The sequence below is a fragment of the Symphalangus syndactylus genome, chromosome 3 (assembly GCF_028878055.3).
Source record: "Symphalangus syndactylus isolate Jambi chromosome 3, NHGRI_mSymSyn1-v2.1_pri, whole genome shotgun sequence".
NCBI classification, from domain to species: Eukaryota; Metazoa; Chordata; class Mammalia; order Primates; family Hylobatidae; genus Symphalangus; species Symphalangus syndactylus.
In genome coordinates this window covers 139,636,334-139,646,817 of record NC_072425.2, presented here as the reverse complement: position 1 = coordinate 139,646,817, position 10,484 = coordinate 139,636,334, and the positions used below count along the sequence as shown (strand labels likewise).

General features: G+C 44.6%; 1 non-coding gene across 1 annotated transcript; it reads right to left on the bottom strand.

Moving 5' to 3' along the window:
* Window positions 1–10,094: 10,094 nt before the first annotated feature.
* On the bottom strand, window positions 10,095–10,167 carry TRNAK-UUU (transfer RNA lysine (anticodon UUU)). Its single transcript has one exon. It is a non-coding gene; the product is annotated as a tRNA-Lys (tRNA).
* Window positions 10,168–10,484: the final 317 nt, after the last annotated feature.

Here is a 10,484-nt window from a genome sequence, read left to right as displayed (position 1 = left end):
TAGAGACAGGGTCCCACTATGTTGCCCAGGCTGGTCTCAAGCTCCTGGGCTCAAGTGATCCTCCCACTCGGCCTCTCAAAGTGTTGGGATTACAGGTATGGGTCACCACACCCAGCCTGTAATCATTGTTTAAGTGAGAATCATTGTATAAGTGAAAACATGTGATATTTGACTTTCTGCTTCTGAATTAGTTCACCTAGGATAATGGCCTCAACTCCACCCATGTTTCTGAAAAGGACATGATTTCATTCTCTTTTTTTTTTTTTTTTTTGGGACGGAGTCTCGCTCTGTCACACAGGCTGGAGTACAGTGGCGCAATCTCGGCTCACTGTTCACGCCTCCCGGGTTCACGCCATTCTCCTGCCTCAGCCTCCTGAGTAGCTGGGACTACAGGCCCCCGCCACCACACCCAGCTAATTTTGTTTTTGTATTTTTAGTAGAGACGGGGTTTCACTGTGTTAGCCAGGATGGTCTCGATCTCCTGACCTCATGATTCACCTGCCTCGGCCTCCCAGAGTGCTGGGATTACAGTCGTGAGCCACCACACCAGGCTGATTTCATTCTTTTTTAATGGTTGTGTAATATTCCATGGTGTATATATACCACATTGTCTTTATCCAATCAACCATTGGTGGACACTTAGGATGGTTCCAACACTTTGCTATTGTGTTTAGTGCTGCGATAAATGTCTGAGTGCAGATGTCTGTTTTATATAATGCTTTCCTTTCCTTTGGGTAGGTGGCCAGTAGTGGGACTGGTGGATCAAACAGTAGTTCCATTCTTAGTTCTTTTTTTTTTTTTTTTCTGAGACGGAGTCTCGCTCTGTCGCCCAGGCTAGAGTACAGTGGCGCAATCTCGGCTCACTGCAAGCTCCGCCTCCCGGGTTCACGCCATTCTCCTGCCTCAGCCTCTCCGAGTAGCTGGGACTACAGGCGCCCGCCACCACGCCCGGCTAATTTTTTGTATTTTTAGTAGAGACGGGGTTTCACCGTGGTCTCGATCTCCTGACCTCGTGATCTGCCCGCCTCGGCCTCCCAAAGTGCTGGGATTACAAGCGTGAGCCACCGCGCCCGGCCTCCATTCTTAGTTCTTTGAGATACTTCCACACTGCTTTTCATAGAAATTGAACTAATTTACATTCCCACCAATAGTGTATAAGTGTTCCTTTTTGTTTTTCTACCATATGCTAATTTCCTTAGTTATTATTATTTGTTTAATTCCTGGGGTTTTAAAAAATTGACTTATGATAATTGCACATCTTTATGGGGTACATGGTGATGTTTCTTTTTTTTTATTTTTTAATTTTTTTTGCACACAAAAACAATAAACATTTTCTAAAAATACATACAAACAAAAAGATGCGTATCAAACATATTAGGAAGGTTGCACATGGGAAGTTGGGGAATAGAAATGGGGGGTGGGAGTTAAAATAAATGAGAGAGGGACTTTATATGGATCAGTGATAATAACTCAATCCTCTATTTGACAAAGAAGAGGGAGAAGGAAGAGGAAGAAAAAGAAAGTGGGATAAAGGATCAGAAAGGGAGGAAAATAGAAAAAATTAGAGTATGACTCCAGGGTAGACCTGTTTTGTTGTCACTGAGTTGGTTGGTTGGTTTGTCTGTTGTATTTTTCGTGTTTCGCCAAGTTGGCCAGACTGGTCTCGAACTCCTAGCCCGAAGTGATCAACCCGCCTCGCCCCCCAGAGTGCCGGGACCACAGGCGTGAGCCACCACGTCCAGCCCCCACATTGCTTCTGGCCTCCGTGGTAGACCTCCCAGACGGAGCGGCCGGGCAGAGGCGCTCCTCACTTCTTCCCAGATGATAGGTGGCCGGGCAGAGGTGCTCCTCACTTCTTCCCGGACGGGGCGGCCGGGCAGAGGCGCTCCTCACTCCTTCCCGGACGGGGCGGCCGGGCAGAGGCTCTCCTCACTTCTTCCCGGACGGGGCGCCCGGGCAGAGGCGCTCCTCACTTCCCAGACGGGGCGGCCGGGCAGAGGTGCTCCTCACTTCTTCCCAGACGGGGCGGCCGGGCAGAGGCGCTCCTCACTTCCCAGATGATGGGTGGCCGGGCAGAGGCGCTCCTCACTTCCCAGACGGGGTGGCCAGGCAGAGGTGCTCCTCACTTCCCAGACGATGGGTGGTCGGGCAGAGGCGCTCCTCACTTCCCAGACGGTGGGTGGTCGGGCAGAGGCGCTCCTCACTTCCCAGACGGTGGGTGGTCGGGCAGAGGCGCTCCTCACTTCCCAGACGGGGCGGCCGGGCAGAGGCGCTCCTCACCTCCCAGACGATGGGTGGCCGGGCAGAGGCGCTCCTCACTTCCCAGACGATGGGTGGCCGGGCAGAGGTGCTCCTCACCTCCCAGACGATGGGTGGCCGGGCAGAGGCGCTCCTCACCTCCCAGATGATGGGTGGCCGGGCAGAGGCGCTCCTCACTTCTTCCGGACGGGGCGGCCGGGCAGAGGCGTTCCTCACTTCTTCCCGGACGGGGTGGCCGGGTAGAGGGGCTCCTCACTTCTTCCCAGACGGGGCGGCCAGGCAGAGGCGCTCCTCACTTCTTCCCAGACAGGGTGGCCGGGCAGAGGCGCTCCTCACTTCCTCCCAGACGGGGCGGCCGGGCAGAGGCGCTCCTCACTTCCCAGACGGTGGGTGGCCGGGCAGAGGCGCTCCTCACTTCCCAGACGGTGGGTGGCCGGGCAGAGGTGCTCCTCACTTCCCAGACGATGGGTGGCCGGGCAGAGGCACTCCTCACTTCCCAGACGATGGGTGGCCGGGCAGAGGCGCTCCTCACATCCCAGACAGGGCGGCCGGGCAGAGGCGCTCCTCACTTCCCAGACGATGGGTGGCCGGGGAGAGGCGCTCCTCACTTCCCAGACGATGGGTGGCCGGGCAGAGGTGCTCCTCACTTCCCAGACGGGGTGGCCGGGCAGAGGCGCTCCTCACTTCCCAGACGATGGGTGGCGAGGCAGAGGTGCTCTTCACTTCCCAGAGGATGGGTGGCCGGGCAGAGGCGCTCCTCACTTCCCAGACGGTGGGTGGCCGGGCAGAGGCGCTCCTCACTTCCCAGACGGTGGGTGGCCGGGCAGAGGCGCTCCTCACTTCCCAGATGATGGGTGGCCGGGCAGAGACGCTCCCCACCTCCCAGACGGGGCGGCTGCCGGGCCGGGGCTGCAATCCCAGCATCCTGGTAGGCCAAGGCAGGCGGCTGGGAGGTGGAGGCTGCTGCGAGGCCAGACCACGCCACCGCACTCCAGCCCGGGCAACACCGAGCACCGGGTGAGCGAGACTCCGTCTGCAGTCCCAGTACCTTGGGAGGCTGAGGCGGGCAGAGCGCTCGGCGTCAGGAGCTGGCGACCAGCGTGGCCAACATGGCGAACGCGTGCTTGCAGCCAAAGGAGAAAAAGCAGGCAGTGGTGGGGTGCGCCGGCAGTCCCAGGTAGTCCGCGGCGCGGGCAGCAGGGAGCCGAGTAGACTGCAGCCTGGGCCGCAGAGAAGAGAAAGAAAGAAAGAAAGAAAGAAAGAAAGAAAGAAAGAAAGAAAGAAAGAAAGAAAGAAAGAAAGAAAGAAAGAAAGAAAGAGAAAAGGAAGGAAGGAAGGAAGGAAGGAAGGACACACATACTGTATGTTGATCAGATCACAGTAATTAGTGTATCCATCATCTCAAATATTTATCATTTGTTTGTGTTGGGAACATTCAATATCCCCCTTCCAGCAATTTGAAACTATGAAACATATTATTGTTAACTATAATCATCCTACAACGGTATAGAACACTAGAATGTGTTCCTCTTGTCTGTAATTTTGTATCCTTTAACCAGCATCTCCGAATCCTCCCCTCCCTACTATCTTTCCCAGTCTTTAGTATCCTGTTCTACCTATTGCTTCTATGAGGTCAACTTGAAAAAATTTCTATATATGAGTGAAAACATATCTTTAACTTGTTGTTCCTGGTTATTTTGTTTAACATAATGTCTTCCAGTTTCATCCATGTTTTTGTGAATGACAAGATTTTCTTATTTTTAAAGGCTGAATAGTATTCTATTGTGTGTATATATACCACATTTTCTTTATCCACCTGTTTGTTCTCGAATACCTAGGTTGATTCCAAATCTTGGCTATTGTGACTAGTGCTACTATAAACATGGGGATGCAGTTGTCTTTTCAACGTGGTGATTTTCTTTCCTTTAGATAAATGCCCATTAGTGGGATTGCTGGGTTATATGGCTGTTCTATTTGTAGTTTTTTTAAGGAACCTCTATTCTGTTCTCCATAGTGGCTATACTAGTTTACATTCCCACCAACAGTGTATAAGCATTCTCTTCTCTCAGAATTCTTGCCAGTATTTGTTTTTTTTTTTTTTTTGTCTTTTTGATAATAGCTGTCCTAACTGGGGTGAGATGATACCTCTTTGCGGTTTTGATTTGCATCTCCATGATGATTAGATATGTTGGGCATTGTTTCATATGCCTGTTGGCCATATATATATATCTTCTTTTGAGAAATGTCTGTTCAGGTCGTTTGTTCATTTTAAAATCAGATTGAGTGTATACTGCTTGGGTGATGGGTGCACCAATATCTCAGAAATCACCACTAAAGAATTTATTCATGAAACCAAATACCTCCTATCCCTCAAAAACCTATGGGAATAAAAAATTTTTAAAAGTAAGAACCAGTTTTAAAATGGTAAAAAAAATTAAATTAAAAAAATCAGTTTTTTTTTTTTCTGTTGAAATGTTTGAGTTTCTTTTATGTGCTGAACATTAATCCTCTGTCAGATAGGTAGTTTGTGCAAATATTTTCTCCCATTCTGTAGGTTGTCTTTTCACTCTGTCAACTGTTTCCTTTGCTGCATAGAAGCTTTTTAGTTTGATATAATCTCATTTGTTTATTTTTGCTTTTATTGCCTGTGCTGCTGCTTCTTTTTTTTAGGGTTCAAAATGATGTGCCTTTTAAAATTTTTAATGTATTTTTTTAAATTTTTATTGAGGTAAAATGTACATATAAAATTTACCATTTTTTTTTTTTTTTACCATTTTAAGTACACAGTTCAGTGGTAATAATTATATTTTTTCTTCCTTTCATCTCCTCCACTACTCTACTTTTCCCAGCCTCTGGTAACCGCCAATCTACTGTCTTTATGAGAGCTACATTTTTAGCTCCCATACATGAGTGAGGACATGTGATATTTGTTTTTCCGTGCCTGGCTTATTTCTCTTAATATAATGTCCTCCAGCTCTATCCACGCTGTTGCAAAGCACATGATCTCATTGTTTCTTATGGCTGGATAGTATTCCATGTTATATATGTACAACTTTTTCTTTATCCAGTCCAGTATTGATGGGCACTAAATTGATGAGATGAAGTGTCACTCTATCTCCCAGGCTGGACTGCAACAGCCCTATCTTGGCTCAGTGCAACCACCACCTCCCAGGTTCAAGCAATTTTCCTACCTCAGCCTCCCAAGTAAATGGGATTACAGGCACCTGCCACCACACCCAGCTAAGTTTTGTATTTTTAGTAGAGATGGGGTTTCGTCATGTTGGCCAGGCTGGTCTCGAACCCCTCACCTCAGGTGATCTGCCCACCTTGGCCTCCCAAAGTGCTGGGATTACAGGCGTAAGCCACTATGCTCAGCCTTTTCTAGTTTTTTGAGAAGGCTAGGTGATTAGGTTATTTGAAACCTTTCTAGTTTATTGACATAGGCATTTATTTATACAATCTTGCCTCTTGGTACTGCTTTTACTGTGTCTCATAGGTTTTGGTATGCTTTGTTTCTATTTTCTTTTTTTTTGAGAGGAAGTTTTGCTCTTTTCGCTCAAGCTAGAGTGCAATGGTGCTATCTCGGCTCACTGCAACCTCCACCTCCTGGGTTCAAGCAATTCTCTTGCCTCAGCCTTCCAAGTAGCTGGGATTACAGGCGCACGCCACCATGTCTGGCTGATTTTTGTATTTTTTTAGTAGAGATGGGGTTTCGCTATGTTGGCCAGGCTGGTCTTGAATTCCTAACCTCAGATGATCAGCCTTGACCTCCCAAAGTGCTGGGATTACAGGCATGAGCCACCACACCCGGCCTTGTTTCTATTTTCATTTGTTTCAAGAAATTTGTTTCAGCCCCAGTGCTGGAGTGGTGCAGTGGCTACTGACCCCCAGAGCAGGTACACTCCAGCAATGACTCTGGCTTCAAGATGGTGCCATGCTGCAGCAGCTTGGCTCACAGTGGGTGGGTGAGGTAATCTGTGGCAATTCAGCTGTGTGAATTCTGGTAGCTCTCAAAACTGGGTCAGGGCTTGTGAGAACTCTGGGATTCTTTTGTTGTAAGGACTGCAGGTAAAGTGTCAACGGGGTCTGGTGGGGATCTCCTCTTATCTTTTCCTCACAATGGGAAGTCCTTCCTGACTCGGGGAAGATCTGATCTGGGACTGGGTGGTGGGACTGCAGAGGCTGGGTGCCTCCATGCTGCCCTCCTGGACTTCCACTCACCACAGGTATGCCTCCACTCCCCCATTGCACTTCAGCATGTTCCCTTCCACACTCCAGTCAAACCTTAATTTCTTCATTGTCTTAGTCCTTTCTTGTGTGGAGGCCTCTCAAAGTGCTGGGATTACAGGTGTAAGCACCACGTTCAGCCTTTTCTAGTTTTTTGAGGTGTATGATTAGGTTGTTTATTTGAAACCTTTCTAGTTTATTGACGTAGGCATTTTTTATATAATCTTGCCTCTTAGTACTGCTTAGTGCCACGCATTTCTAGTCAACCATCTTTCTGATGTCACTTCAGTTATTTTTTCATAAACATTTTATTTCCTACATGATACCATTGAAAGTCATTGTCAAATGCTTTGATAAAATCTGTTTAAGTTCAGTGACCCTGTCAGTGAAAAACTCAAGGTTAGTCTGACATGTCATGCTCTTGGTGAACCAGTGTTAGTTCTGAGTTATCACCATTTCCTCCTTTTAGCATTTCTTTTTTGATTTTTTAGTATTTTCATAGTTTTGGGGGCACATGTTGTTTTCGGTTACATGGATAAGTTCTTAGTGGTGATTTCTGAAATTTTAGTGCACCTGTCACCTGAGCAGTGTACACTGGATCCAATATGTCTTCTTTTATCCTTCACCCTCTCCTGTCAGTATTTCCAAATAGCCATGTAAATGTCCCTTCTTTGATTTTGTCTATGTTTTTCTGAAAATTTTCCTACTTTCTACAACAGAATATTTTACCACGTGAAAACGAAAATATTACTGAGCCTCAAAACTTTTCAGTTTATGGTTCTATATACTTTGACCTGTGAGAAGAACTGATACAATTTTCAGATATCATTTCAAGAGGAGAAATTTATAACTACTGTTTTTAAGTAAGAAATTGATACTTTAGAGTGAATGTTTATCAAGAAAGGAGGATAAAGGCACAAAATTATAATATATGTAAAATTCTCCTGAATAAATTGCATTCTAACTAAATATTGGAGCTGTATTATACTGTGAGCTTATGTAATAATTGTAAACTTTCTGGAGGAATATATGTTGTTAAAATGAATTATTACTCTATCTTGGTGATACATTTTAGTTAATCATACAAAAGCAACCATAGGACTGGAACTTTAAAGTGTATGAGATTTTATTCCCAGTCCTACATGGAATATATTTTTAATGTTATCAATACTTGGGGTGAATGAAGGTGAGTTGGTGGTACCCATTAAATATCAAGATTAGGAGTGGTGGCTGGAAAATCAACCGTGATGGAAATTTAGGAATATCATGGTTCAATTATGTACATTTCTGACTGTGAGTTATGGAGCAATAAGACTTAAAACAAGACTTAGGCTGGGCGTGGTGGCTGACGCCTATAATCCCAACATTTTGGGAGGCCGAGGTGGGCGGATCATGTGAGGTCGGGAGTTCGAGACCAGCCTGATCAACATGGAGAAACCCCGTCTCTACCAAAAATACAAAATTAGCTGGGCATGGTGGTGCATGCCTGTAATCCCAGCTGCTCAGTAAGGCTGAGGCAGGAGAATTGCTTGAACCTGGGATGTGGAGGTTGCAGTGAGTTGAGATGGCGCCACTGCACTCCAGCCCGGGCGACGAGAGCCAAACTTGGTCTCAAAAAAAAAAAAAAAAAAAGACTTAAGACTTAAAACAAGTCTTTGATAAGACTCAAAACAAGATGGAGCAATAAGACTTAAAACAAGGGATACATTGTAGAGAAATGAAGAGATATAATTTAATACTATCTCATTAAAGTCAGTGGGGTTCAGTGGAAACAGCCCAGGCTGGGGAATCAGAGGTCTCAGGTCTGTGTTCTGGCTCTGTTACTTACTAGCTGTGTGTCTTTGCACAAATTATTTGATTCCCATACTCTTCGGGTCTTCCCCTATAAAATTCAGATACAAATTCTTACCCTGCCTACCTCCCAGGTGATTATTAGCAGCATATGGAATAACACATTTTAAAACATTTATAAATATCAGAATACTATGGAATAACATAGGGCTTTATTTTTATTTTGAAAGTTATGTGGTTGAAAGAGTGTCAACCAGCACCCTTCTGGGTTTCTTGTTTTTTTTTTTTTAGGTGCTCGGGAAACCTAAATCCAAAGGACTGACACTAAATTGAATTAGGAAATTAAATTTGTTCCAAAAAATTATACTTTATCACAAAGTCCTATCACTAGTACTATGGCAAAGTACTGTTTATCATATTAGCCCCTCTATAAATGTATACAATTTCTCATGTCTTTTTCTCTTTTCTTCTAGAGTTCTTGAAGTGTGGTCCCTGTACCTATAGCATCAGCACCACCTGAGAACTTGTAAAAAATGCAAAGTTAGAAACTCTGGGGGTTTCTCTAATTTTTCTTTTTTCTGAGATGGGGTCTCTCTCTGTCGCCCAGGTTGGAGTGCAGTGGCACAATCTCAACTCACCGCAACCTCCGGCTCCCAGGTTCAAGCAATTCTCCTGCCTCAGCCTCCCAAGTAGCTGGGACTACAGACACATGCCACCATGTCCAGGTAATTTTTGTAGAGACAGGGTTTCGCCATGTTGGCCAGGCTGGTCTCGAACTCCTGACCCCAGGCGATCTGCCCACCTCGGCCTCCCAAAGTGCTGAGACTACAGGAGTGAGCCACTGCGCTTGGCCTGTTTCTCTATTTGTTTTAACAAACTCTCTAGGTAATTCTGCTGCACAATAAAATTTGAGAATTATCATTCTAAAGAAATCCTAACTTATGTGACATAGACCTCTAAACAAATGTAATCTTTAATTACTTTAATTAAAAATATATTGACTGGATACATACAAACATAAAGATGGGAATAATAAGATTTCAAATTCTGAGATTTCAAAAAGGGGGAGGGAGGGAGTAAGGATTGAAAAGCTACTTGGGCGATGGAATCATTAGAAGCCCAAACCTCAGCATCATGTAATATACTCATGTAACAAACCTGCACGTGTACTCCCGAATCTAAGATTTTTAAAATGTATTGATTAACTGTTAAATGCCATGTGTTCTGTATATGAACCTTTCTAGTTAGTTTTCTTTTTAAACTTTTAATTTAAACATTTTAATTTATTTTAATTTTAAAATTATTTTAGGTTTTTAATGAAATATAATAATTATACATATTTATGGGAAATGTGATGATTTGATACATATATATCACATAATAATCAAATCAGGATAATTAGCATATTCATCACTTAAAACATTTATCATTTGTTTGTGTTGGGAACATTCAAAATCCTCTTTTCTAGGTAGTTTGATATATAATACTTTATTGTTGACCATAGTGTTACCCTACTGCGCAACAGAATACCAAAATATGTGATCATATTATTACCCTGCTGTGCAATAGAACACCAAAACTTATTCCAATTGTAACTTTGTACCCATTGACCAACTTCTTTTTTTTTTTTTTTTTTAAGAGGGAGTTTCACTCTTTTTGCCTAAGCTGGAGTGCAATGGCATGATCTCGGCTAACTGCAACCTCCGCTTGCCTCTAATTTATTTTATTTTATTTTATTTAAGACGGGGTTTCACTCTTTGCCTAAGCTGGAGTGCAATGGTGTGATCTTGGCACACCGGCCTAGAAAGGTACACTGTCGCCTGAGCAGGGACTTGAACCCTGGACCCTCAGATTAAAAGTCTGATGCTCTACCAACTGAACTATCCAGGTAGCTCATTGCTCAGTTTCTCCCCATTCTCCCTTTCCCCTACCCTCCCTGCCTCTGGTGGCCACTGTTGTACTCACTACTTCCATGAGATCAACTCTCTAGATTCCCGTGAGTGAGATCATGCTGTATTTGTCTTTCTGTGTTTGGCTTATTTCACTTAACATAATGCCCTCCAGGTTCGTCCATGTTGTTGCTAATGACAGGATTCCATTCTCTTTCATGGCTGAATAGTATTCCGCTGTGTATACATACAACATTTTCTTTTTCTTTGTTTTTGAGATGGAGTTTTGCTCTTATTGCCCAGGCTGGAATGCCATGG